Source organism: Talpa europaea (assembly GCF_964194135.1).
Source record: "Talpa europaea genome assembly, chromosome: 6".
Classification (NCBI taxonomy): domain Eukaryota; kingdom Metazoa; phylum Chordata; class Mammalia; order Eulipotyphla; family Talpidae; genus Talpa; species Talpa europaea.
The window spans coordinates 91599747-91627199 of NC_140072.1; the positions used below are offsets into that span (position 1 = coordinate 91599747).

At 39.0% G+C, this 27453-nt stretch overlaps 1 protein-coding gene across 3 annotated transcripts in view; it reads right to left on the reverse strand.

The window, feature by feature from the left end:
• MTUS2 (microtubule associated scaffold protein 2) overlaps positions 1-27453 on the reverse strand; it is a gene marked incomplete at both ends in the record, with an annotated part of 339837 nt that overhangs the window by 60924 nt on the left and 251460 nt on the right. The gene's annotated exons all lie outside the window — the stretch shown is intronic.

Below are 27453 nucleotides of genomic sequence, written 5' to 3' on the forward strand. Positions count from 1 at the left end.
ATCCTGCTGCGGGGCGGGGGAGGGCGCGAGCCAGGAAGGGAGGGGCAGGCGGAGGGAGGGTCACTTTGCCTCTGGAATCCTCCGAGTGAGGCAAATCAATAGTCGCATAACAACTGAGCGTTTACCAAAGCCATCTCCCCGAGAGCACCGCCAGCCGGCTTTTCCCCGGGAGCCCCGGCCGCTCCCGGCCCTCCCCCAAGTGGCCATGCGCTTGTGCGCGACGCAGACACGCCTGGAGGGGACGCAGGGAACACAAAAGAGCCTGCTCCACTGGGGTACTCTAGGTTGAGGACCGGGAGGGCTGAGATCGGCTTGACTTTGCTCAAATACTAGCTTTCTATTTCCTGGGAAGTAAAAAAATATTTTTCTGATATAAGTGGTCTTTCTCCCCGTGTAGGTCCTTCTCTGCTGGTATGGTTGTTCTTGGGGATCACCCATTGCTCGTATTCAAATTTGGTGCCCTGAGCAATTTCCCCCTAATTTAATGAAATCTTTATATATGAAATATAATTGTGAAATCACTTGCCGTGTCTCACATCTACTAACCATTCCAATGTTTAAGTAATTAAAATGGGAGTTTCAGGCAGATATTTCCCTCGGGCATGTTAGCATAAAAGCCTTGGAGGACTTATCTCTCTAGGCAATTTGTAATTTTTCAAACAGTTAAAAATCAAAAAAGGGAAGGAAGTGGGGAGCAAAAGTTTGTTTTTGTTTTTTTTTTTCAAAAGAGATGTGGGATTTAAAAATGTATGTAACCCAGAAAGCAAAAGATAAAGCTATTACAAGATTATATGACCTGATAATTTCAAGGGAGAAATTGGGAAATTTATCATCTACAGAAATATACAATTTTATGCTTGCCCACTAATTTTGCTTAAGAGTACAAGCAGACACAATAGGTGTAAAATTAGATAATTTTACTAATTTGAGATGTCCCAAGCATATTTTTAGTTACGTGCCACAGGCTATAGAAATGTGCTTGTAGAGAAGATAAGGACATTTGTGTTAAATAAGAATAGACTGAGATGTTTGCTCTAAACTTGAAAGAGTATGTTCTTTTATTAAAGGCTAACAGGTAAACTAGCACAATCCACTAGTAGGCTATTTGGCCATAGCCGTCAAAATTTAAATGTCCGTTAATTTTGACCCACATTCCATTTCTATCCTCAATAATACTCAGGTTGTTATAGGACAGGGAGAGGGGCAGCCCAAACCCCGCAAACTTGCCTATTCTAAATGGGTTCTGCCATTCGCCGCATCAACACAAAACATAGGAGACTTTAATGGGAAGGATCTTTAATAAAACTAGGAAACAATACAGGTAAGGCAAAGAATCTAGTTTCTAAATGAAGCACCCAAAGTTACCCATCCCCTCATGGGTAAAAGTCCATCCAAATGGGATTGGCCCAGAGCAAGGCCCCAAAGCCTGCCACAAGTCTAAAGCATCTTCCAGTAGGGACCCACAGAAAAGGGCCAGAAACAACCAGACAAGCCCGGAAGGAAAAGAGCAAAATCAACATCAAGATAAAAGCTGCCATTGTCACCTCCCCATGGGTCTCACCCACATCTGTGTCACCCAGTCCACGACCAAAAGACAAGCACAGTTTCTTCACGTGTCTCTAGGCTCTACACGCCTCCTCCAGGTCTCCTGGCTCCATCCTGCTTCCTTCCTCAGTCTCTTCTGCTGCTTCTCCTCTTCTTGCTCAGCTCCACCCTCCCTTGGGTGGGGCAGGGAAACTCCCCCTTTCCTGGGGACCACCATGTTACAATGTGACTATGGATATATGCATAAGGATATTCAGCATCATTTGTAACAGCGTAAAAATAGGTATAGCCTAGATAGCTAATACCTTTCCACCATATGGAAAGGTGATACACTGTTAGGTGAGAAAATAAACTTTTACAAAAAACAAAGCAAAATATACCTTTGTTTATATGTCTACAATAAAGCTTTTGGAAAGATACACACCCTTCGTTCCCTTCAGAAATAGAAAACAGGGGCAAGAGAGTGAATTTCCACTTGTACCCTCTTGCCAGCATGTATTATTTTATAACTTTAAATCACAATGTGCCAGGGAGAAGGTAGCAATCACTGCCTGGACTCTGTGATGCCAGGAAATATAGAGCCAACTCCCTCTCACATGGGCTTGCCATCTTTTCTCAAAGGAAGAGAAGCTGTCAGTACCTTGAACTTGAACCTGGGCTGACAGGTGTTTTGGGGGCCTTGAAACTCTGGGAGGAAAACTATGTTGAAGAAGCTCTGCTTGGTACCCCCAATGTTCACAATAGCCAAAAGGTGGGAGCACTCATGTGTCCTCAATGAATGGATGAACTAAATGTGGATGCTCATACAATGGAATAATATTCAGTCTTAAAAAGTGAGGAGATTCTGATACATGTTATAACATGGATAAACTTTGAGGACAATTTGCTAAGTGATAATACTGTGTGATTCGTCTGTGACCCACAGTAGTCGGATTCATAGAGACAGAATGTAGAGACCAAGTGGTTGCCAGGAACAGGGAAGACTGGGAAATGTTTACTGAATACAGAGTTTCAGCTTTGTGGATGAAAAGAATTCAAGAAATTGGCTTTTTGATAATGTAAATGTATTTAATGCTACCAAATTGTAAAATTAAGTAGCTAATATGATAAATTTTGTCAGGTGTATTTTACAATTAAAAACTGAAAAATGTGGAGGTCTGCATTCACCTGGAGGCGGGATGGTTCCTGACGGATAGATATCTGATCCACTTAAGATAGATCAAAGCCCCTGCTGCAAAAGGCACAGTGGGAGTCGGGAGGCTCCAAGCTGAAATCCCCATAGTAATGTAAGGAGTGCTTTCTTTGGGTAGGGTTCACTTGTGCACCTTAGCAAACTGTCTTTATAATTAGGATTTGGATTGCTCCATGCTAGAAAACGAATGCTTGTTCTTGGGTGATATACAGGCATGCTTGCTCAAGCAGCAGCCTCAGGAGATTAGAATGAGGGGAGAGGCAACACAGAATAAGACGAGATTCGGCTTCTCAATAGTTGGGACTGGGGCTGGCTCAGTCCATCTTATGTGTTGTTGCTAAACTCACATATGTGGTAAGATCTCAGTGCAAATCACCCAGATTTTGAGAAATGTACCAGTGGTCGAGAGTTGTGCCATGTCTTCCTTATATGTCAAAACATTTTAAACATTCTCAGAACTAGAGGAATCAATACAAATGACCTTCCTATACCCATTTCCAGTTTTTACCAGTTATCAAGACTTTGACACATTTGACACAATTCCAGATCAGCAATTATCAAGATTTTGCTGTTTTTCACTTGTCCCTTTTGTTCATTTTAAAGCAAAACCTTACATACTTTAGTATGCATCATGTAAATTATGAACAGTTTTACATAAGATCACAATGCCCTTAAAGCACCAAAAAAATAAATAAATAAAAAGACATTTCCTTGGCATCTATTATCTAGTTCAGGCAACATTTTTCTAATTTCTCAAAGAAAATTATTTTATTGTTGGCTTTCTTCAATCGGTGCCCAAACCAGCTCCACGTTACATAAAGTGTTAAATCTCTCCGATCGTTTATCAATGTCCTCCACCCACTTTTCCCCATGACATTGACTTGTTTAGAAACTGGGTCAGCTGGCTTGGAGAATGTCCCACATTCTGGACTTGCCTCTAATTTCTTGCAATGTCCCTGCATTTGTCCCTAGATCCTGTAAGTGGAATTTAGTTCTTGAGACTGAATGAGATTCAGATTCAATTTATTTGGGCAAGAATATCTCAGATGTGATGTTACAGGAGTCACATTTCATCCCATCAGGAGGCTCACAACATCTGGGTGTTCCATTTTTAGTGACGTGATCAAGGATCAGACGTGACAGCCTCATCTTGTCCATTATAAACTTCCCCCCATCAATCTTTCATCTAGTGGTTTCATCTGTTAATGATAATTACCTGAATCAATTATTTCCTTGGAAGTTAGAGCTTGATGTTCTGACTTTATCATCCTTTCGTCTCTTAGCTGGAATTTCTATATAAGAATATTTCTTCATCAACTAGGATGATTTAAATTCCCTATAATTCATTTTATACAAGAAAGACAGGGAAATGCTTACTTCTTTCCTTTGAAGTGAAATTCTCTGACTAAACACTGGTGCTGCAATAGTACCCAAGAGATTGTTGTTTGGTTTCTCTCATTTTTTCAAAGCAGGATCATCAACTCATGTTTTTATGCTGATACACACAATGTGTTTTAATAAACTGCGTTTATCCTTTGTAGATGCTCAGGTTATCTCATGTATGACCAATGGGAATCTTTTTTTGTTGGCCTATATGTCCTTTTATCACAAAACACTAGCTACCTTCCTTGCTTCCTGACAGCACAGTATTGTAGGTTCACACTGGATATTTCCTTCTGCACATCTGGGATCAGCCATCCCCTCCAGGAACCCTGGTTCCTTCTAGTTGGGAATGGGAATTAGATACTATAATCCGGCTTTGTTTATTGTCTTTTGATGTTCAACCACAAGAAATAAGATTTCTCTTGAAGGAGATGATCCTTCTCACAGACAAAAGGTTCTTGGAAAAGGTTGCTGAAGAAATCAGGATGGAATCTTTGCCCTGGTGGGAAGGAAACGGCTGCTTCTCTGGAGAGCCTTTCCAACTGGAAAAATACTCAATGAAACTCACTTTGAGGGAGATAAATTGGCCTCTACAAAAAGGTGGCAAGACAAGGACTAGGTAAGGAGGTACCACCTGACATGAAAATTTTCTATGAAGCCACCAAAATACTTGAAACTTGACTAAACTTGTAGAAGACACAGATAATGGGAATTTAGACTACTGTAATGTAGAATCAAACGTGATCTCATAGGCTGATCAAATCTAAAACATTTTTCTTCTTCTTCTTTTTTTTTTTTTTAAGATTTACTTATTTATGCACACAAGAGCTGGGGTGTAGGCCAGAGGTGCAGGGGGGTGAGAGGATTCACCACAGAGAGAGTGGGGAGCAGAACAGGCAGATATACTGAAATACACTGCAGAGGGGAGCAGCGGGTGAGACAGGAAAGGTCTGCTGTGCAATGTGGGTCACCTCCTTGTCTAGCCTGGGAATTGAACTCATGTTGCAGTGGCTGGTGATAGCTTGATAGCACTGTCTTCAACCCCTGTGCTACCAGGGAGGCCCCCATTTTTATTCCTGATATTTAAAAAAGTTTAAGACAGTTTTTGCTCCTGCCTTGGAATAGGAACAAGCATTTAGAAAAATTACTTGAAGGTTTATTTGAAAAAATCTTATAAACACTCTATGTTTTTGAGCAATACATAATAAAGAAAATTAACTGATATTGACAAATGCCAGACACTTGCTTAAGGGTCATATGCAATATCTCATGTAACTCCTGATGTAGCACTATCTCTCCTGCCTTGGAGAGAGACATGCTCAGACCCTCTAAGTTGAACAAACCTTGATTTATATGTTTACCTAACATCTTGCTTTTTCCTTGCATTCTGAGGACAACAGGGCTTCTGCAAAGAAATTTCAAAACAAAGCCGAGGGAAGACCCTTGCAAAGACAGCGTCTGAATTGCTAACCACCAGACAGTGATGAAAATGAGCTGATGTCAACCAAGTCACCAGACACTTAGGTTACAACAATGGGGACTGGCCCACACCCACTCCCATCTTTCATGTCCTTGCAACTCTGGTTAAATGCCCCTACCCTCTGCTAGTAAGCAGAATGGTAGTCTTCCAGACTCTAGATTGCTACCCTCCTCATTTGTAGAAAAATAAATAAAACTACTTTCCTTCTCTTCAAAACTTTGTTCTTCTCATTGGCCTGAGGACCTGAGACCAGCAATTCTGGCATTGCTCTGAAAGAGCAATGTGAAATAAGTCCTATTGTCATCTCCATTTTGCAGATAAGAAAACTCTGAAATTGTACAATTGTCAGGTATTCATAAATCCAGGGAATGATAGAGTGAGCCTTGAACTCAGACCTGATGGTAATGCTCATGTCTTTAGTCACTGTGCTCCACTAACTGCATTTTAATCGTGAAGCCCTTTATTTACAAGCACTACATAATTATAAGTTTATGTTATAACCTGATAAGAGATTTGAGCATATGCAAATATAAATGGTGATTAGGATATATTTCTGAAACTGCTCCACATTTTCAGAGCGTAGAATAAGAGCCTCAATTTCAGGGTTTATTGCTTTCGCATAACATTTACAAGCTCATGTACAAATAGCTTTATAAAATTATATAGTAGCAACCATGTACATGAGACAACGTTAAAATGTTTGACTTTATTATTTCTGGTTCTTGTCTTCTTAAACTTGGAATTCCTTACCCAGCCTCCCCTCTACCACCTGTCAGATTCAGCCTCCTGCTCAAACTTTTCCTCTTCCAAGGTGAAGCCCTCCCCTGCCTAATCTTTCCATTAGGAGTGAATTTCCTCCTTGTCTGTGATGTCATGTAATTCTGTATACTTGCTCTTACTAATGACATCCTGCTTCACGTAACAGTAATTGTTTATATCTGCCATCCCCCAATACTACACCCACTTCTTCTGCCTCACTCATATGCACACCAACAATGCTGGTGATCTGCCTTGGAATGGGGCTCAGTGAATACCCTTGAAGGGGTGCCTCAGATGGGTGAGCTAGGGAAAGGTGGCTTTTTGGCAGAGGCGTTTGTGTTTTATGCAATTTGTGAACCATAGAGCCATTTGAAAAGATAAAAATTGTATCTCTGCCTCACTATTTATTTTAAAAGAAAACCATGAAAAATGGTCATGAAAGAGCCTCTCACTATTGCCAAGGCAACCGTCTGTTTATTTTGGTTCCATTATCCTTTTTCCATGAATCTAAAATACGAGCTAGAGCTAAAGCACTGGATTTTAGCAAGGGGATCACCAGGAAAATATGTGCAGCTTTCAGACACAAGCCATTTAGACATTTTAATACAGTGAGAATGGACTGGAATGGGAAACCATAAAACAGAAATCTTGAACTGGAAGTGATTGGTGGCTACGTTAATCTGCATGCAGACAACAAATGCTCTGAGACACCTTTGATGTAGTAGCCAGGATTTAGAATTTCAGGGAGAAATAAAGAAATGACATATGTATAATTTTGTTCTTAGATACTTGTCAAAAAAGAATTATAAAAATGTCACTTTTTTTTTGTAATTCCTAAGTAGGAAGGTTGTTACTTACATAGGACAATCATTTTTTTCTTAATCTGTTAGTCTTTGACAGTACCTTTTTTTTTCCTTTTAAGTCAGTGCATAGGATGATTGCAGGGAAGTATCCTCCTGAAGTTCTTGCTATATATTCAAGAAAGCTGACTACTCTCAGAAGAGAAGTGAAATTCAAAATGATTTCTACTAGCTGGATAAATAGGTTAGATAAGATTAAATAACTGATACACAGAATTAGATACAGAGATGGGAGCAGTTGGCAAGGCTCCAAAGTGCATTTGTCTATTTGACATATATTAGATGAGAAGGATGATCACAGAGGACCATAAGCTGAATATCAATCAACAACGTGACTGCCAACAAAGAAAGGATGTGAATGTCATCTATGACCAATCTAGGTGTCCAGCCCAGTTTCTTAACCCTCCTTTTATATCTTAATGAAGCTACAGTCTCCCAAGAACAGATTGAGATCACTGCAGACATGGGAGCAAAGTGTTAGTAATGTCAGTATATGGTTTCTTACCTCTGGTCCCCAACCCCTCAAGGATATTAAGCTTCTCTCAGAAATCTGTTTCTAATTTGTAGCATTTCTTACCATGGCAATGAAGTCATTATCTGTCTTCCAAAATTGTCACCAGCTTTATGAGAGCAATAACCACATTTGCTTGTAAGAATATGACTACATCCTTATCACCTAGCATAGTGCCAGGCATGCAGTAACTACCAGTAATTTTTAATTAATTTATTTACTTATACAAGCACTGGGTACAGTCAGAAGCATGGGAGGGTGAGAGAATACACCAGAGCCAGAGCAGGGAGCAGAACAGGCAGACCGACGAAATACACTGCTGAGGGAAGCAGTGGGCACGGCAGGAGAGGTCTGCGCGCCATGTAGGACCCTTGCTGGTGGCCACCAGGGATCGAACTGGCGCTTCAGAGGCTGTGGGCAGCTTCGCAGCTCAGCGTTCAACTGCTGCGCCAGCACAGGAGGTCCCAGTAAATTTTTTTAAAAGATTTATTTATTTATGCATACAAGAGCTGGGGTGTAGGCCAGAGTTGCAGGGGGTGAGAGGATTCGCCAGAGACAGAGTGGGAAGCAGAACAGGCAGATCTACTGAAATACACTGCTGAGGGGAGCAGCGTGTGAGACAGGAGAGGTCTGCTGAGCCATGTGGGTCGGCAACCTGGCCAAGGATCGAACTTGTTTTGCAGTGGCTGCGGATAGCCTCATGGTGCTGCAACCCAACCCCTTGAGGGCCCCACCAGGCAGGCCCTAAGTACCAGTAAATGTTAAATGAACATATTAAAGGTTTCATTATATTAACCCTAATCCTATATACAGTTGAAGGACTTCAGGACACAGACACCCCACTAATATGAAATGCCACAGCTGATGCCCTAACACTTGAAGGGGGTTTAAAGTCCCTGAAGAACAGCGATCCTGAGGTCTGATTGCACAGACATTATCAAGCAAAGACAGAGAAACTGCTCCAACACCCACCTGGACTTTTCTTTTGATTTGGAGCTCTGAAGATGTACACAGTAAAAGGGTGCATTTTCCATTGTTAACTTCAAAATAGGAGTGGAGAAACTGATTCTCACAACCCTTTTTCTCTCTTTCCTTTTCCCACTGCTGATAAGATCTTGATCACTTATCTGTGTGAGTCTATCAGAAAACCACATTGTTAAGACTATATTTTCAAGAATCATTTCTATAGTTTGTACCAGAAAACCACATTACTAGAAGTACTCACTGTAGATTGCCAAATGACCTCAAACCAATAGTTTCAAAAAGGATTTATTCTGCACACATACCCAGATTCCAAGTAGGTTACCATTTCAGAGAAGAAAATAACAAGTGTCCCACAACTGGTGAATGTATCTAATGTTCACGAAAAGCTTACATTGCAGCAAAGTGACCACAGTTCTTTGAAAATAACACAATAAACAATAACACTCTATAGAACCTAGCAGCAAATCTTGTCAGTTCTATTTTATTTTATTTTTTTAAAGATTTATTTATTTATGCATACAAGAGCTGGGGTACAGGCCAGAGGTGTGGGGGTTGAGAGGATTCACCAGAGACAGAGTGGGGAACAGAACAGACAGATTGACAGAAGTGCACTGCTGAGGGGAGCAGCGGGCGAGTCAGGAGAGGTCTACTGCGCCACGTGGATTGCTCCCTACCAAGCCGGGGATTGAACCCATGCTGCAGAGGCTGAGACAACTTCATAGGTTGCATCTTAACCCCTTGTGCTACCAGGGAGGCCCGTCAGTTTTACTTTAAAAATCAATCACAAATGGAGTGGAAAGGAACTATTGCAGCCACCACACCCCTTGAACGGGAGCTGAGGCGAACCCTGCAGGATTCCCCGCGGCGGTGAGCGAACGGCTCCGGGTGCCATTAGAAAAGAACAAAGACCCGGGGAGACTCACACACAGCCCGGGCTGCCAGTAAGCTTGCGCGGATAGCGGCGCGCTCCGCGCGCTTGAAAAGCAAGTGCAGACCAGGATCGCGGCTGCCCAGGTCCCCGCGCCTGCGACCTAGGCTTGGGAGACGACCTAGGCTTGCGGGGAGACGCGCGGAGGTCCTCACTGAGGTGAAGGTCCCTCCCTGAGTAAGCAGGAACCAGGCGCCCAGGCACGGGAGCGGTGCAAAAGGCGCCATTCCCGCGCCACTGAACTGGGCTACAGCCCGCATCCTGGAACTGAGGGCTTTGGAACTGAGACCCGGGGCACGAAATTAGGGGCGTGGGTTCCCCACGACGGTGGGGCACAAGGCAGACACAGCACCCCAAAGCCGTTGAGGTGTACCCTACCATCCCCGCTTTACTCCCTGTCCCACGGGGTGGAAAATCAGCTCCCCAAGGGCTCTAGGAGAGATCTTTGGTGCCACCTAGCGACTTGTAGCCAGCACAGGCTCCTGAAGGAGCTAGTGGCCAGCTGGGGAGTTAGCCCACACCCGGCCCCTTCCGAACAAGTAGTCTGAGCCCACAGGGAGAGCGAGCACCCACAGCCAGGGCAGACCAGGCACGCAGAAGAGTGTGCCTGACACCGGACACGCAGGGAGTGTGTCCCACATCACCACTTTAGAACAGGGACATTTCTTCAGTAAAGACTACCTGCAGAAGGCTTCCTCAGGAGCCAGAGGTGAGCGGGGGAAGTTCGCCCATGCCAGACCCCCTCTGGCCTGCAGTCCAAGCCCAGAGGGGGAGCAGGAACCCACCGCCGGGGCAGACCAGGCGCACAGGGGAGTGTGTCCCCACATCGACATTTTAGGACAGGGACCTTTCTCCAATAAAGACTGCTTGAAACTGACAGATGACTCCTGGAGGAACCAGAGGGGAGAAGAGAAGCCCACCCAAGATGCCGGCCAGTCCCAACAACACAGTGTCCCAACGCATACGGCAAATTAGAAAACAGACAGTAGGGAGGAGAAGAACCACACGCAACCTAGCAACTCTCCAGAGAAAAAGCACAGCACAAAAAGAAAACCAGCCCCCAGATTGCAACGACAGTAACTTGGAAGAACTTCTGAGCCTTCCAGAAAGAGAATTTAAAATTGCCGTGATTAAAAAACTGACAGAAGTCATAAAGGAAAACAATGATAAGGGAAAAATAATCAACGATCAGAAGAATGAAATTGAGTCCCTAAAGAGGGAAGTAAAAGAAATGCAGGAGATCAAAGAATTAGTGGAAGAACTAAAGAATTCTGGGAAAAGCAATGAAAGCAGAATTGATGAAATGGAAGAACGAATAAGTGCTCTTGAAGACACAGAAATAAAAAGAACCAAAACAGAAAAGGAAAGAGAAGTACGAAGGAAAAAGAATGAAGAAAGACTTCGGGAACTATCTGACTCCATGAGGAAAGGAAATATAAGAGTTATAGGAATACCAGAAGGTGAGGAGAGAGAAGTAGGAACAGAGAAAATATTCAAAGAGATAATTGAAGAGAACTTCCCAAATGTGAAGAAGGAGCTGAAAATTGATATACAAGAAGCAAGAAGAACACCAAACTTCCACGACGAAAGAAAAATACAGCAAGACACATAATAGTAAAGCTCCCAAGAATCCAGGACAAGGAAAAAATAATGAAGCTGGCAAGAGGGAAGAAACAGATAACATTCAAAGGAAAGCCAATCAGGCTGACATCAGACTTCTCCGAAGAAACACTACGGGCAAGGAGAGAGTGGAGGGACATAGTCAACAGACTCCAAGAAAACAGATGCCAACCAAGAATACTCTATCCCGCAAAGCTCTCCTTCCTCTTTGAAGAAAGAATATGGACCTTCCCAGACAAACAGAAACTCCAGAATTTCATTGCAACTAAACCCCCACTCCAAAAAATACTACAAGGAGTCCTAAAGCCAGAACCTCAGAGGGACGAATAACAATGAAAGAAGGCCAAAAAAAAAAAAGTTATTAAAAGAATAAATAAATAAAATCAAAGGAAAGACAAACACAATGGCAAATACAGATGTTAACATATCAATATTAACTCTAAATGTAAATGGACTAAACTCTTCAATAAAAAGACACAGAGTTGCAGCCTGGATTAAGAAACAAAACCCAACCTTTTGCTGTCTCCAGGAAACACATTTAGCTACAAAAGATAAAAATAGGCTCAAAGTTAAAGGATGGAAAACAATCCTACAAGCAAATGGACCAAAAAAGAAAGCAGGAACAGCTATACTTATATCAGATAAAACAGATTTCAAACTCAAAAAGATAAAAAGAGACCCCAATGGTCACTACATTATGATCAAGGGGACAATACTTCAAGAAGAAATAACACTCATTAACATATACTCACCAAACGAAGGAGCACCAAAATATATCAGACAACTGTTGTCCTCTCTGAAAACAGACATCAGAGAAAACACATACGTAGTGGGAGACTTCAACACACCACTATCAACAATGGATAGATCAACAAGACAAAAAATAAGTAAAGAAACCAAAGCTCTAAATAAGGACCTAGAGCAATTGGGCTTAACAGACATCTATAGAACACTAAACCCCAAAAAAATGGAGTACACATTTTTCTCAAGCGCACACGGATCATTCTCCAGGATCGATCACATACTGGGGCACAAGACAAACATCAACAGATACACCAAGATTGAAATCATATCAACCATCTTTTCTGACCATGAAGGCATCAAACTAGAAATAAACCATAAAAAGAAGGCAAGGAACTTTCCTACCTCATGGAGATTAAAAACCACACTACTGGAAGACCACTGGACTAATGAGGAGATCAAAGAAGAAATTAAAAAATTTTTTGAATTGAACGACAAGGAGGACACCAATATCCTAAATGTATGGGATGCAGCAAAAGCAGTAATAAGAGGAAAATATATAGCAATAGAAGCTCACATCAAGAAACAAGAAAGAACTCAAAGAAACAACCTAATCTCGAAGCTCAAATATCTAGAAAAAGAACAACAAAAAAACCCCAAAAGTAGTAGAAGAAAAGAAATAATAAAAACCAAAGCAGAAATAAATGAAATTGAAACTAAAAAAACAATCCAAAAGATCAATGAAACCAAGAGCTGGTTCTTTGAAAAAAATCAATAAAATAGACAGACCCCTAGCCAGGCTCACAAAGGAAAAAAGGGAGAAAGCACAAATAAACAGGATCATCAATGAAAGAGGAGAAATCACAACGGACACAGCAGAAATCAAAAGAATAATCAGTAACTACTATGAACAGTTATATGGAAACAAGTTTAATAATCTAGAGGAGATGGACAAATTCCTACAACTCTACAATCACCCAAAGCTAGATAAAGAAGAAATAGAACACCTAAACAGACCAATTACAATTAGCAAAATTGAAATGGTAATCAAAAACCTCCCCAAAAACAAAAGCCCAGGACCTGATGGATTTACAAATGAATTCTACCAAACATTCAGAGACGAATTAGTGCCTATCCTTCACAAACTCTTCCAAAAAATTGAGAAGGAAGGGACAATACCAAACACGTTCTATGAAGCCAACATTACACTAATACCAAAACCGAACAAGGACAACACAAAAAAGGAAAACTACAGGCCAATCTCCCTAATGAACACTGATGCAAAAATCCTCAATAAAATTTTAGCCATCAGAATCCAACAATGTATCCATAAGATAATTCACCACGACCAAGTAGGATTCATTCCAGGGGCACAAGGATGGTTTAACATCCGAAAATCAATCAACGTTATCCAACACATCAACAAAAAGAAATATAAAAACCATATGATAATATCAATAGATGCTGAGAAAGCTTTCAACAAAGTGCAACACCCATTCATGATAAAAGCCCTTGAAATTCTTGGGATACAAGGAACATACCTCAACATCATAAAGGCCATCTATGACAAGCCAACAGCCAGTATCATTCTCAATGGTGAAAAGCTGAAAGCAATTCCATTAAGATCTGGAACAAGACAAGGATGTCCACTCTCACCACTGCTTTTCAATATAATACTGGAAGTCCTAGCCAGGGCAATAAGACAAGAGAAAGACATCCAAGGACTCCAAATAGGAAAAGAAGAAGTCAAACTATCACTATTTGCAGACGATATGATATTATACATAGAGAACCCCAAAAACTCCACAGAAAAGCTAATTCAACTCATCAATCAGTTCAGTAAAGTGGCAGGATACAAAATCAACATGCAAAAGTCAGTAGCCTTCCTATACACAAACAATAAATCTGAAGAAGAAGAAATCAAAAAAACCATCCCTTTTGTTATTGAAACAAAAAAAATCAAATATTTGGGAATAAATCTAACAAAAGAGGTAAAGGACCTATACAAAGAAAACTATAAAACACTGTTAAAAGAAATAGAAGAAGACACAAAGAAATGGAGAGACATCCCCTCTCGTGGATTGGAAGAATAAACATTATTAAAATGGCCATCCTTCAAAAGCAATATACAGATTCAATGCTATTCCAATCAAAATTTCAATGTCATTCTTCAAAGAAATAGAACAATTATTGATGAAATTCATATGGAATCACAAAAAACCCTGAATAGCCAAAGCTCTCCTGAAAAAAAAAAAAAGGGAATGGGGGCATTACACTCCCAGACTTCAAACTATACTACAAAGCCATAATCATCAAAACTGCATGGTATTGGAACAAGAACAGACATACAGACCAATGGAATCGAATAGAAAATCCAGAAATAAACCCACAGATTTATGGTCAACTAATCTTTGACAAAGGAGCAAAGACTATGCATTGGAGCAAAGAAAGTTTGTTCAATAAATGGTGCTGGGAAAACTGGGTCGCTACATGCAAAAGAATGAAGCTTGACCACTACCTCACACCATACACAAAAATCAACTCAAAATGGATTAAAGAACTAGACATAAGACCTGAAACCATAAAATATATAGAAGGAAATATAGGCGAAACACTACGTGATCTGCACATCAAAGACATCTTTACAGACACATCACCCAAAGCAGTGATAGTGAAGGCAAAGATAAACAGCTGGGACTACATCAAATTAAAGAGCTTCTGCACAGCAAAAGAGACAATAACAAAAACAAAGAGAAACCCCACCAACTGGGAGAACATTTTTGCACCCAACACTAATGATAAAGGACTGATCACAAAAATCTGCAAAGAGCTAATGAGACTCAACAACAACAAAGAAAATAATCCAGTCAAAAAATGGGCAGAAGAGCTAAAAAGAAACTTCTCTGAAGAGGAAATGCTAATGGCCAACAGGCATATGAAAAAATGTTCAACATCACTTGCCATCAGGGAAATGCAAATCAAAACTACCATGAGATACCATCTCACACCAGTGAGAATGGCACATATTAAAAAAACTAGCAACAACAAATGCTGGCGAGGGTGTGGAGAAAAAGGAACTCTTCTGCACTGTTGGTGGGAGTGCAAACTGGTCCAACCACTGTGGAGAGCTGTGTGGAGATTTCTGGACCTACTAAACATAGAGCTTCCATATGATCCAGCAATTCCACTCCTAGGTATTTACCCAAAGGACACAGAAACATCAATTCCAAAGAACACCTGCACCCCTATGTTTATAGCAGCACTGTTTACAATAGCTAAGCTTTGGAAACAACCCAAATGCCCAAAAATAGATGACTGGATCAAGAAGATGTGGTACATATATACCATGGAATATTACTCAGCATTCAAAAAAGATAAACACATGCAATTTGCAGCAACATGGATGGCGCTGGAAGGGATCATGCTCAGCGAAATAAGCCAAAAAGAAAAAGAAAAATACCGGATGGTCTCACTCATAGCAGGAATCTAGAAAACTTAAATAAGGGACCAGGAAAATGAATAACTATAAGAAAGTGAAAATCAAAATCAACAAAAAACTATGAACCAGAGACACTTTTAGGGGGGCGGGGGCGGGAGGGGAGGGATTGGGGTCAGAATGGGGGGGCTGCAATTGTATGGGGAATATAACAATAAAATTTATAAAAAAAAAATCAATCACAAATCAACCACCTCATATACTCCACTGTAACTATCCTTGTCCAGATTGCCATTATCTTTCACCTGAATTATGGGGAAAGCCTCCTAATTGACATTCCTGCATGTCCCTTGCTCCTACCTCTAGGGTATTCTCAACAAATCAGATGAAGAGAAAATTTAAAAATAAAAGTCAGTGTGTCTCTCTCCTCTTCTCTCTCCTCCTGCGGCTACTCTTCTCACTCAGAAGGAAACCCAAAGTCCTTTCAAAGGTTACTTCTTTGCTTTCATTACAGAGTGCTCTCCCATCACTTACCGCACTTCACCCATGCTGACTTCCTTGCTATACCTCCACCATGTCAAATATTTCCCCATCTCAGGCATTATGCTCTCATTGATCTTTGTGCCCAGAATATTCTTCCCCCAGATATACAACCTTGTTCTTAACCATTGCCACCTTATCAGTAAACCCTTTATTATTTTTTTTAAGATTTATTTATTTACGCATACAAGAACTGGGGTACAGGCCAGAGGTGTGGGGGCTAAAAGGATTCACTAGAAGACAGAGTGGGGAACAGAACAGGCAGACTGACTGAAATACACTGCTGATGGGAGCAGCAGGCGAGTTAAGAGAGGTCTGCTGCACCATGTGGGTAGCTCCCTGGCCGGAGATTGAACTCACGATGCAGAGGCTGCTGATAGCTTCATAGTGCTATGACTTAACCCCTTGTGCCAGCAGGAAGCCCTCAGTAAACCCTTTAATAACCACCTTGTATAAATTTCCATCACTTACCTAGCACTCTCCATACCCCTTCTCCTGACTTTTTCTTCTCCCAGTCACTTACAGAACTTGCTTGTTTTCTGGTTATTTCTTTCTATTAGAGTACATGTCAGTTAGGTTCAGAATTTTGACTGTTCTGTTAATGTTGCATTCTCCACTTTGGACAGTGCCTAACACAAAGTAGTGTTGAATAAATATTGTGTTAATGAATAAAGACCCCAAATAGGTTCAGGTGAAATTGAGAAAAGATAAAAGTGCAAATAAATATCTTTAAATGGAGGTATATTCTAGAGATACAGTACATATTTAAAAGAGAAAGACAATGGACTCTTCCTATGTCCATATTTCCAAACATTCCTTCAAAGTCAATAAAGAATAACAAAAAAAAAATACATAAAAAGCCACAGCTTCAGCATAACTGCAGGATATGGAATGCTTAAAATCAAAATTATTCTAAGTAAAAAAAGGAAAAAATCCACCAAATTCCAGAAAACAATCTCCCATACACTTGGTTTTCCATAAGTCTTTCTGTGAGGAAGAACCAAATAAGAAAAATTGCAGGAAAATGAAGAGTAGAGGTAACTAGTTCACTCTAAGTCTGACAGGTAACAAAACTCTCCTGGTAGACCACAGTATGGTCCACCAAGAAGGAACTTAGAGCTATGTGAAATCTGAAGTGGCAGTCCTTGAAAGAGGAGCTTCTGGGAAAGAAAAAAGATAAAAAAGGAAAGAAGATTGGGTGACAAAGAAAAAAAGAAATTTAGGGTCCCACAAGACAAAAGAGTACCCAGAAGACACAAATCCTCAGCTCTATTCCACCACCACAATCCACTAAAGATTCTGGATTTTGCTGTACTGACACAAGAAGACATCATTCCAGACATCATGGAAAGCAGCCCAATACTAAAAACCTAAAAACAAATAAACAAACAAACAAACAAAACGAAAGAACAGACTTTTAACCAAAAAAATCATAACGATCCAACACATACCAACTGATAAAGATTACCTCCAAAAAAACAATCTTGAATTAGGGAAAAAATAAAAGAACACTCAAAGCTTAATTAAATACATTAAAACTAGCATTTAGAGATATGAATAAAGGATATTGTATGAGAAATGTAAAAACTAAGGACAGAAATGGACAAAGTATAGGAAAAATAGTTTACTGAATTTCAAAATGGAAGAGAAAGTTGTTTCAAAACACTAGAAACTACAACAAAGTAACCAAAGGAAAGCATTAAGAAGGAAACAGTAAACAATAAAGGCACATTAATGAAGTAGAGAATAGAAAGTTTATAGAGTTGATTGAAAAAAGTCAAAATAGCAAACCACTAAACTAACTTGAACAAGGAAAATGAGAGAAAGCACAAATAAAAAATGAAATATCAAGGAGGAAACAGAAAACAAATCAAAGAGGCTATGTGACAGACATCTAACCAAATAAATTTGAAGGTCTATACTAAATGGATAATTTTCTTAAGAAACACAACTTATCAAAATTAAATACATTAGAGAGAAAATGTTTAAACAGATCAAATTTACACAATGGGTACAGAAACAATTATTAAAAAACTACCACACACAAAAAGCATCAAGTCAGGATATTTATGGTCTTCTACCACACATCTCTAAGATTGGGTAGTTGTAGTTTCTAAAATGTTGCTAGAGCACTGACGATAGCAATAGGCAGAATAACGCCTCTGGTCCACAGGAAGATGTTTGTGTCTGAATCCCCAAAACTTATGATTATGTTGTATTATGTGGCCCAGAGGAATTAAGGTAGAGGCAGAACCTAAGCTCCCTGACAGCTGACTTGATAATAGGGAGTTTATCCAAGACCCATTGTAATCTAATCACAAAAGTCCATAAATGTAGAAGAGGGAAGCAGGAGAGTCATTGTCAGAGAAATGTTTTAATAGCAAAACTTGGCCATTGCTGACTTTCAAGATGGAAGGAGGCCATGATCCAAGGAATATGGATGGCATCTAGTAGCTGGTGAAGACAAGAAAATGAATTTTCCCACCTTTCAGAAATATCTCCATTTTAGCTCAGTGAGAGTTACTTGGGCTTCTTCTTCTTCTTCTTTTTTTTTTTTTTTAAAGATCTATGTATTTATGCACACACGAACTGGGTACAAGCCAGAGGTGTGTGGGGGGGGGCGGGGGGGTAAGAGGATTTACCTAAAACAGTGGGAAACAGAACAGGCAGATCGACTGAAATACACTGCTGAGGGGAGCAGCAGGAGAGCCAGGGGAGGTCTGCTGCACCATGTGGGTAGCTCCCGAGCCAGGGACCGAACTTGTGCTGCAGAGGCTGTGGACAGCCTCACAACGCTGCGCCCAACCCCCTGCACAACCAGGGAGGCCCCACTTGGGCTTCTTTCTGGTGCTTATGATTATTAGATAATAAATTTGTGTTGTTTCAAATAAGTAATTTGTGGTGATTTTTTATTGCAGTAAATAGAAAGCTAGTACAAAATACTAATAAAGAAGTAAAGAAAAACATTCTAATTTATTAAAATAAATTGAGTATGACCTCATTTTGATACCTCAATCCAATGAATATTCTCCATAAAAAAGTAGAAATAAAAGAAAACTACAAACCACTGTTACTCATGTATATTGCTGCAAAAAGACTAAAAAAATATCAAATAGAATCCATTCCCTATAAAGAAAATAACATACCATGACTAAGAGGTATTTAGTCCAGTTATTCAAGGTTAGTTCAATAATAGAAAATCAATACCTACAGATGTAAGGGAAAAAAAATAGTACTATTGCCATAGATGTTGTAAAAGCTTTTGACAAACATCCAATATTCATTCTTGTTAACAGTACTCAAGAAAATAGGAATGAACATTTTTTAAACAGGATATTTAAAGACCTTAACATGACAAAAAGTCTTAGTCCTAAAGCCATTATTTTACTTTCAGTAGAAATACTACACAAATTTCCATTCCAAAGAGGAGGAACACAACATGCCTACTATCTTTACTACCACTCAAAATTTACTGGTGGGGGGGGCCTCCCTGGTGGAGCAAGGGTTAAACACCACACTATGAAGCAATCTGCAGCATCTGCAGCACAAATTCTATGCCCGGCCGGGCAGGGAGCAACCCACATGGCAAAGCAGACCACTCCTGTCTCGCCTGCTGCTCCCCTCAGCAGTGTATTTCAGTCAGTCTGCCTGTTCTGTTCCCCATTCTGTCTCTGGTGGATCCTCTCACCTCACTACCCCTGCATCTCTAGCCTGTACTCCAGCTCCTTTATGCATAAATATATAAATCTTAAAAAAAAATTACTGATGGTATTAGCCAATGAAACTAAAGAAAGAAAAATTAACTAAAGGCATAAGATTTGGTAAAAAGCCAAATCATTTCTTTGGTTATATGACACAACAGCATAATGGGAAAGCTTTGGAAAATCAATGGTCAATGATCAGTACAATAATTCAGTAAGATAACAAGATATGAAATTAAAAGACAGAAATCAATAGCCTTCATATACACAACTATAACCTGAGAAATAATGGAAGAGAAACTCTAACTTATAATAGCACCAAGGAAGATTAAATATGTATTTACATATTTGATAATATGCAAATATTATTAAAATGTGCACAATTTACATGAGGAAAACTTTACTCTGGAAAAACACAAAAGTAGACTTAGATAAATGGAAAGCATTTCATGTTTCTCGGAAGGATGACTCACCACCATAAATATGTCAGATCTCACTAACTTAATTTATAAGTTTAATTTAACCCCATCAAAAATACCAACAATTCTGTGTAGTATAGAGGTAGACACATTGATGTGAAAGCTCATTTGGCAAACATACAAGGATAACCAGGAAAAGACTAAAAAAGAATATCTATGCAAGGGGCTAGACATACCAGACATTAAAACACACTACAAAACTTCTATAATTAAAATTATGTAGTACTTGTATGTGAGTAAGTTACACATGAGTGGCACAAAATAGAAAGCCCAGAAATAGTTCTAAAGACATATGGAAATAGAGTATATGACATATCTGGGATCTCAAATCAATAGGACAAAGACAGTTTTTTTAAATAAATGATTTTACATAGTCATTTAGATAAAGATAAAATTAGACCCAAACTCACACCATGTCCAAGAATAAACTCTAAAGTAAATCAGGAATTTAAATTTAAAAATAAAACCATGAAAGTACCAAAAAAAGGTGAATTTCTCTGTAATGTGAATATGGAACTTTCTTACTATAACTAAAAACACACAAGAATAAAAAACTTAATGTCTGACTATATTTTTATGGTTTGATGGTAAAAACTGCTATAGTCAAGAAATGATTAACAGACAAACTAGGAGAAAATATTTGCAGCATGTGTCACAAATAAATGGCTACCACTTTAATATCATTAAAAAACATTCTTCAAAATTACAGGGCCCAGGACTAAAAATCCAATCAAAAAACGGGAAATTAACAATTTACAAAAATGTAAAAATAGCCCTTACACATGCAAAAACTGTTCCAAGTTTCTCATAATTAGAGAAATACAAACTAAAACAAATTGAGATGCCATTTCTCACCATTTGGGTTGGCTAAAATGCAAGAAAACAATAGGATGTTTGATTGGTCAAGCCTTGAGGAAAGTCACTCTCATATGTTGGTGGTGGGAATGCAAACTAGGATAAGCCTAATGGTGTTGGGTTGGAATTGGAGGACTCAGAATGAACTGGTGTCTTCAACACATATTTAAATAGATAGCCAAATATGTGCAGAAACTTATAAATGCCCCAGATCACATGGCACGCAAGTGGGGAGAGGATGGGTTAGTCAACAAAATGGCCATGATGAAAACTAATTAAATTTCTATTGAAAATTTAAATAGGAAATAAAAATGTGAAAATACTAGAAAAGATAATAACAATGTATCCTATTGTTCTTTTGGGAGTGAAGTTAGTTTTCAAATCAAAATTGAAAAAAGTACAAGCAATAAGGCAAAAATGATGACATATTTAACTCATTAAAATCAGAAAATTGGTTCATGAAATGATACTCAAAGTAGAGTGAAAATCAAGCCACAAATGGAAAGAAAATCATTATAATGCATGTAAGTAATGAATGAGTAACATCCAGGTATGTGAACTATTTCTAACGGGTACAAGTGAAATAACATAATAGAAAAAGAAAGAAAGAATCTCAAGAAGCAATTCTCACAACAGGAAACTCCAACAATCCATAAACATACAAAATGTACTCCATTCTTAAAAAATAGAAAATTAATGCAGAGTAGGTTTCTTCTAGGAAGGGATGTAATTAGATTATGGAGCGGTACACACAGGGCTTCACCTTTCCCTGAAACATTTTATTTTTGAAATAAAATGTGAAAAGCATGTAGGGCAAGATGTTAAGTTTTACTGAACTTGGATAACTAGCACAGGGTCATCATAAAGCAATTCTTTACACTTTTCTCCATGTCTGGAGGATTTCATGCCAGAACAGCGTTCCTGTGTTGTTCCCCATGCTAGCAAGACATTCCTTCCACCAAGGCAAGCCTTCAGCAGCTGATGCTACTCTTTCTCTACTAAATATGCCAAGTGTTTTGTAAAGGATTCACATGTCACTTACACTCTGCAGGACTAAAATACAGAACTTCAAAAGCTAACTATTTTGGGGTGGGGCTGTACTATGTAATTTTGATTTCCATTATGATAAATGAGAAGTAGTATTGAACTTGCTATTTTTATTTTAAAAATGTGATGCTTATAAACTTTCTAGAAGCCGGATATTTGGATCAGACTGGTCAATATTATTTAAAGCTGAAACATTCTGTATAGATTCTGGTAAAATTATGTAATTAAGAAGCAAATCAGAATGCTTAAGCCATAGCTACTTAACATGATTATAGATGCTGATTATTCAAATGGAATTAATTACTCATAAATTCCCCAAGAACATTAACTAACTCTCTAGTGGCAGAAAACAGGCAATTTTACTCTTATAAAATATATGCTAGAATTTTTTCTTTTCTGGAAAAATGGAAAACAACTAAGTATTTAATTGGTCAGTATCTAAAGAGAAATGAGGAAGCCTTTAGTTCCACAATCAATACAGGAATTTGAACTAAAAGAAAAGCTTCTGGAGCTTATTAACTGCATCTAAAATTTAAATGAGGGGGGGCTCCCTGGTGGCGCAAGGGGTTAAGACCCAACCTATGAAGCTATCCACAGCCACTGCAGCATGAGTACAATCCCTGGCCAGGGAGCTATCCACATGGTGCAGTAGACCTCGCCTAACTCGCCCGCTGCTCCCCTCAGCAGTGTATTTCGGTCCATCTGCTTGTTCTGTTCCCCGCTCTGTTTCTGGTGAATCTTCTCACCCCCCACACCTCTGGCCTGTACCCCAGTTCTTGTATGCATAAATAAATAAATCTTAAAAAAAAAATTTTAAATGAGAGAACTTGTCTCCAGTGATCTCTCATTTAGAGTTAACTAAGGGTTCCAGGACAAAGACCTTTCAGGAACAGAAGGAAACCTGACTTTCTGTTTATTAGAAAGTTAGCTTATCACACTACTTTGAGCATATCTTCTTTTTGGCAATTGACCAGTTGTTTGCCTTGCCTATCTGCTTTGGCCTGAGGATAAGCCCTTAGGGGGAAAGGATGAGCATATCCTTTCTCTACTCAGCCTTTCTGGCTTCTTCCACTGTCCACAATGTAGACTTAAACTCTAGAGGAAGTCCAAAAGGCTGACGTTGCTGGGGCTGTCTTAGGTGTTGCACATATTGGAGTCACCAGCTAGGTGTTCTCGGTTGGGAGATAATAAGCCGGAAAGCCTTTCGTGGCTCTAAGGGAAATCTTAAAATGATATTTTTGTGGCTGAAATGAGAAAATGTCCCCAGGCAGGGGACAAACCATGACCTTGGATCTCAAGCCAAGGGTTTTATTTTGCCTTTTCTAGGGTTGGCCCTGTGATCCTAGAGAACTGCTAAAGATTTGCAATAGGGGACGGACAAGGTCAGATTGGGGTTTCAGGTAGCTCCCTTTGTGAAGCAATCAAACTTCAGACAGTGGATGTAGCAGGTATAGATGGGATGGACTGCAAAGGTAAATACAGAAGTATGTATAAATACTTGTGAGAAAAAAGATTGGAGAAGAATAAGGCAAGGAGGTGTTTTAGTCTTCAGTTCTCCAGAGAAAAAAGCAATAGGATATATGTTATATTTATAGTATATATATTTTATATGCATTATTTATATCTGATATATACAGTTGACTTTTGAACAACATGGGTTTGAACTGTGCGACTGCACTAGAAGTGGATTTTCTTGTAAAGACATCATAAACTGATGGCATGGATAAATACAGTTCAGTACTGTAAATGTATTTTCTCTTCCTTATGAGTTTTTAAATTACATTTTCTTTAGCTTACTTTATTGTAAGAATACAATATATGATACATATGACATACAAAATATGTGTTAATTATCTCATGTTATTGGTAAGATTTCTGGTCAATAACAGGCTTATTACTTAAGTTTTTAGGGAATCAAAAGTTATATGAGGATTTTCAAATGCATGGTGGGGATGGGGGTAAGCACCAAACTCCCACATTGTTTAAGGCTCAACTGTATATATATATATATATATATATATATATAGTTATATATATATAGTTATATATAGTTGTGTATATATAGTTACATATATAGTTATATATAATATGCATATGTCCCATACATGTCCATCTATTTATATCTATCTACATAGATAGATAGATATACTGTTATATACATATGATTTATATGAGGAATTGGCTAATGTAATTATGGAGATGAGAAGCCTCACAATTGGTTGTCTCAGGTAGAAATGATGGTGTAATTCCAAACTGAGTCTGAAGACCTGAGAACAAGGAGAGTTGATGGTGCAGTGGCTGACTTGATGGTGACTGAGGAAGAGCTGATGTTTCAGACAAGTTCAAAGGCATGAAAATACAGTGTCCCAGTTTGAAAGGAAATTCCCACTTACTTCAACTTTTTGTTCTACTCAGTCCTTCAATTGATTGTATGAAATCTACCCACACTGGAGAGGACGATTTGCTTTACTCAGTTCACTGTTTCAAATGTTAATCTTATCCAGAGATATTCCGCATATGCACTGGAATCTGAGCAAATATCTGGGCACTCTATGGTCTTGTCAAATTGACACATAAATTAGCCATCACAGAGAGCTACCAGATTCCTAGTTTAGGTGACTCTGGTGCCAAAATGAAACAGAATAAGTAAAATAGGAGAAGGCATGGAAGAAAACTACTGAAACATGCTTGGGATCTGTTGAATCGACATTCCCTGATAATTGAGTGGAGACAACAAGCAAGGAAGCTGCTCAGGGCTAGAGTTTGGGAGCCATTAGTGTATACATGGGAACCAGCTCAGGATTATCTATGGCTAGTTTGAGAAGGAGGAATCCAATTTTAAAAGACAGAGAGAAAAAAATGGTTCAAAATGGTTGGAAAACAGAAAATTTGAAGAGTGTGGCACTAGAAGTTAAGGAAGTTGAGTTTCAAGAACTAAGACCTGACAAAAATTATCAGCACAGAGATACAAGAAGATGGGATTGAAATGTATCCCTCAGTACTGGAGATTAGGACATCGTTGAACTAGTGGCCAGGAATTATGATCAAAAGCACAAGCAAATATGTAAGGGGCCAAGGGGCGGGGGAAGAAGATATTTAATTTGAGTTGGCAGAAGGCATCACTAATCCTCCGAGATTGGTGAAAAATAGTGAAGCCTAATAGAGATGTATTAGAAGTAACAGAGATGGAATAGAGATGAGAAATTGAAGGAGATCAAGTTTAACAGTCATATTCTTCTTGATGAAGGGGAAGGCAAGGTTTTCTGTTAATTAAGAGGAAGAGGTGGGTTTTTTTGTTCAAGATGGTGGGCTGAGGACATGCATCTAAGTCCCCCTTACTTCCTCCCAAAGTTCAGATTTAAATTTATAATTTTTGTTGCAGAGGGGTAAAAAATCAGCATCACAGAACAATTTCATAGACAACTGGAATGCACAGCAGACAAGACAGTTCTAGATGATTCAATAATCTCAAATATTCAAGACGTTGCTCTTATAACTCTGCCATATGCATAATTTAGCTTTTTTCTCCATTATTTTATGTAGAAAATAAAATTTACGAATTTTCTGCAGCTGCTACCCAGTATCATCTCTATATTCTCTCTATTTTATGTTTATGCTTTTACTGATGCATTGTATTGCCTCTGGCTTTTCTTATTATATTCTCTTTTTTCAATTTTCAACTCATCTGCCAGTTCCTGAGACAGAACACTGATTGGTTCAAGGAGGCAATCACCAGAACAAACACTATTGGGTAGAGCTCTTGTCTCAGTTGCTTGTCAAATTTTGGGGGCTTGGGATGGTGATTTCTGGGTACCAAACATAGTGACACAATCAAAAGACACTAAAATCAAATATCATAGGTGACTCTCTTATATAAGTAGTTGTAAGCAGAAAGTTGAAAGACATAACAAATCCATGTATAGATCTCATATTCAGAAACCTGCAGTCAATATGGGAGAAGTATGGATAGTTACATGCATACACACACACACAATTTTTGCTCTTCATTACAAAAAATATAATAATTAAGATAGCATAGTCCTGGAACAGAGAAAGATAATTGATCAAAGAAAGAAAAAGAGAGCCAGAAACAGATTCTATATGTTTTAGAGCTTACTGATATAATAAATATGCCATTCCAAATTCATGGGTACTAATAATATATTCAATCAGTGTTGTTTAGTCAACAGGCTACTTACCTGTGGCAAAACGAAACAGTGGACCCTCTACTTCATGTACCAAAATAAATTTCATATGGATTTAAAATCTAAACATTAAAATCAAAATTATCAAGGTATCAGAGGCAGATATATAACAGTATCATTCTAACCCTGGGAAGAAGGGTCTCCCTGGGCATGAAACCAAATCTATAAGATATAAAAGGAATAGCGATAGATTTGACTACATAAAAAGCAAAATCTTATATATGTTTACAGGCACCATAACCAAGTAAGGAAACCTACAGATTAAAGAAAATATTTGTAACACATATGCTCGACAAAATGCTAACATTTCCAGTACATAATTTATCCTAAGTCAATACACAAAAGACAACAATCAAAGGGGGAAAATTGAGTGAGTGGAAGATGTAGATATGGGCTATATCTTTTGAAGAAAAAAAATATGAATTTTTCTGTGCTTACCCTTCCAAGTTACCATGAGCACCCCTGAACTACTAAGCATACTATTTTCTTGGGAGAGGTTATTTTTTTTTCTTTTTCTTTTTTTTTTTTTAAAAGATTTATTTTATTTATTTATGCATACAAGAACTGGGGTGCAGGCCAGTGGTGTTGGGGGTGAGAGGATTCACCAGAGAGAGGGGGAGCAGAACAGGCAGATCTACTGAAATACACTGCTGAGGGGAGCAGCAGGTGAGACAAGAGAGGTCTGCTGCACCTCGTGGGCTAGCTCCCTGGTGGGGGATTGAGCTCATGCTGCAGTGGCTGCAGATGGTGTCATAGTGCTGAAACTTAATCCCTTACACCACTAGGGAGTCCCGGGAGAGGATTTTCTTAACACATAGGAACAAACAACTAATGACATGTATTTTAGCCATTAACACTGGCTAATGTTGATAAGGTCCCATTCTATGATCCTGTACTCAGTCCACAAAAGAAGCAAGGCAGATTCCAGGACAGTCTGCTCTGATGAGGTGCTAGATCTTTTAAATTTATTGAGCAGTTGTGTCAGTGGTAACAGCACACCATCTCCTCTTTCCTGGAACTCTGAGTTTTTGACAACTTCTAATTTCTGTGATGCTTAGAGATATTCTTAAGGTCTCAACCAATATGTAAATTCTTCAAAGGCAAAAATCCACATTTTTATTTCTTCCTTATCATTTCCCATTGTTTTACTGTATTTTTTCATTCATACTTCCCAAGTGCTGCTGCTG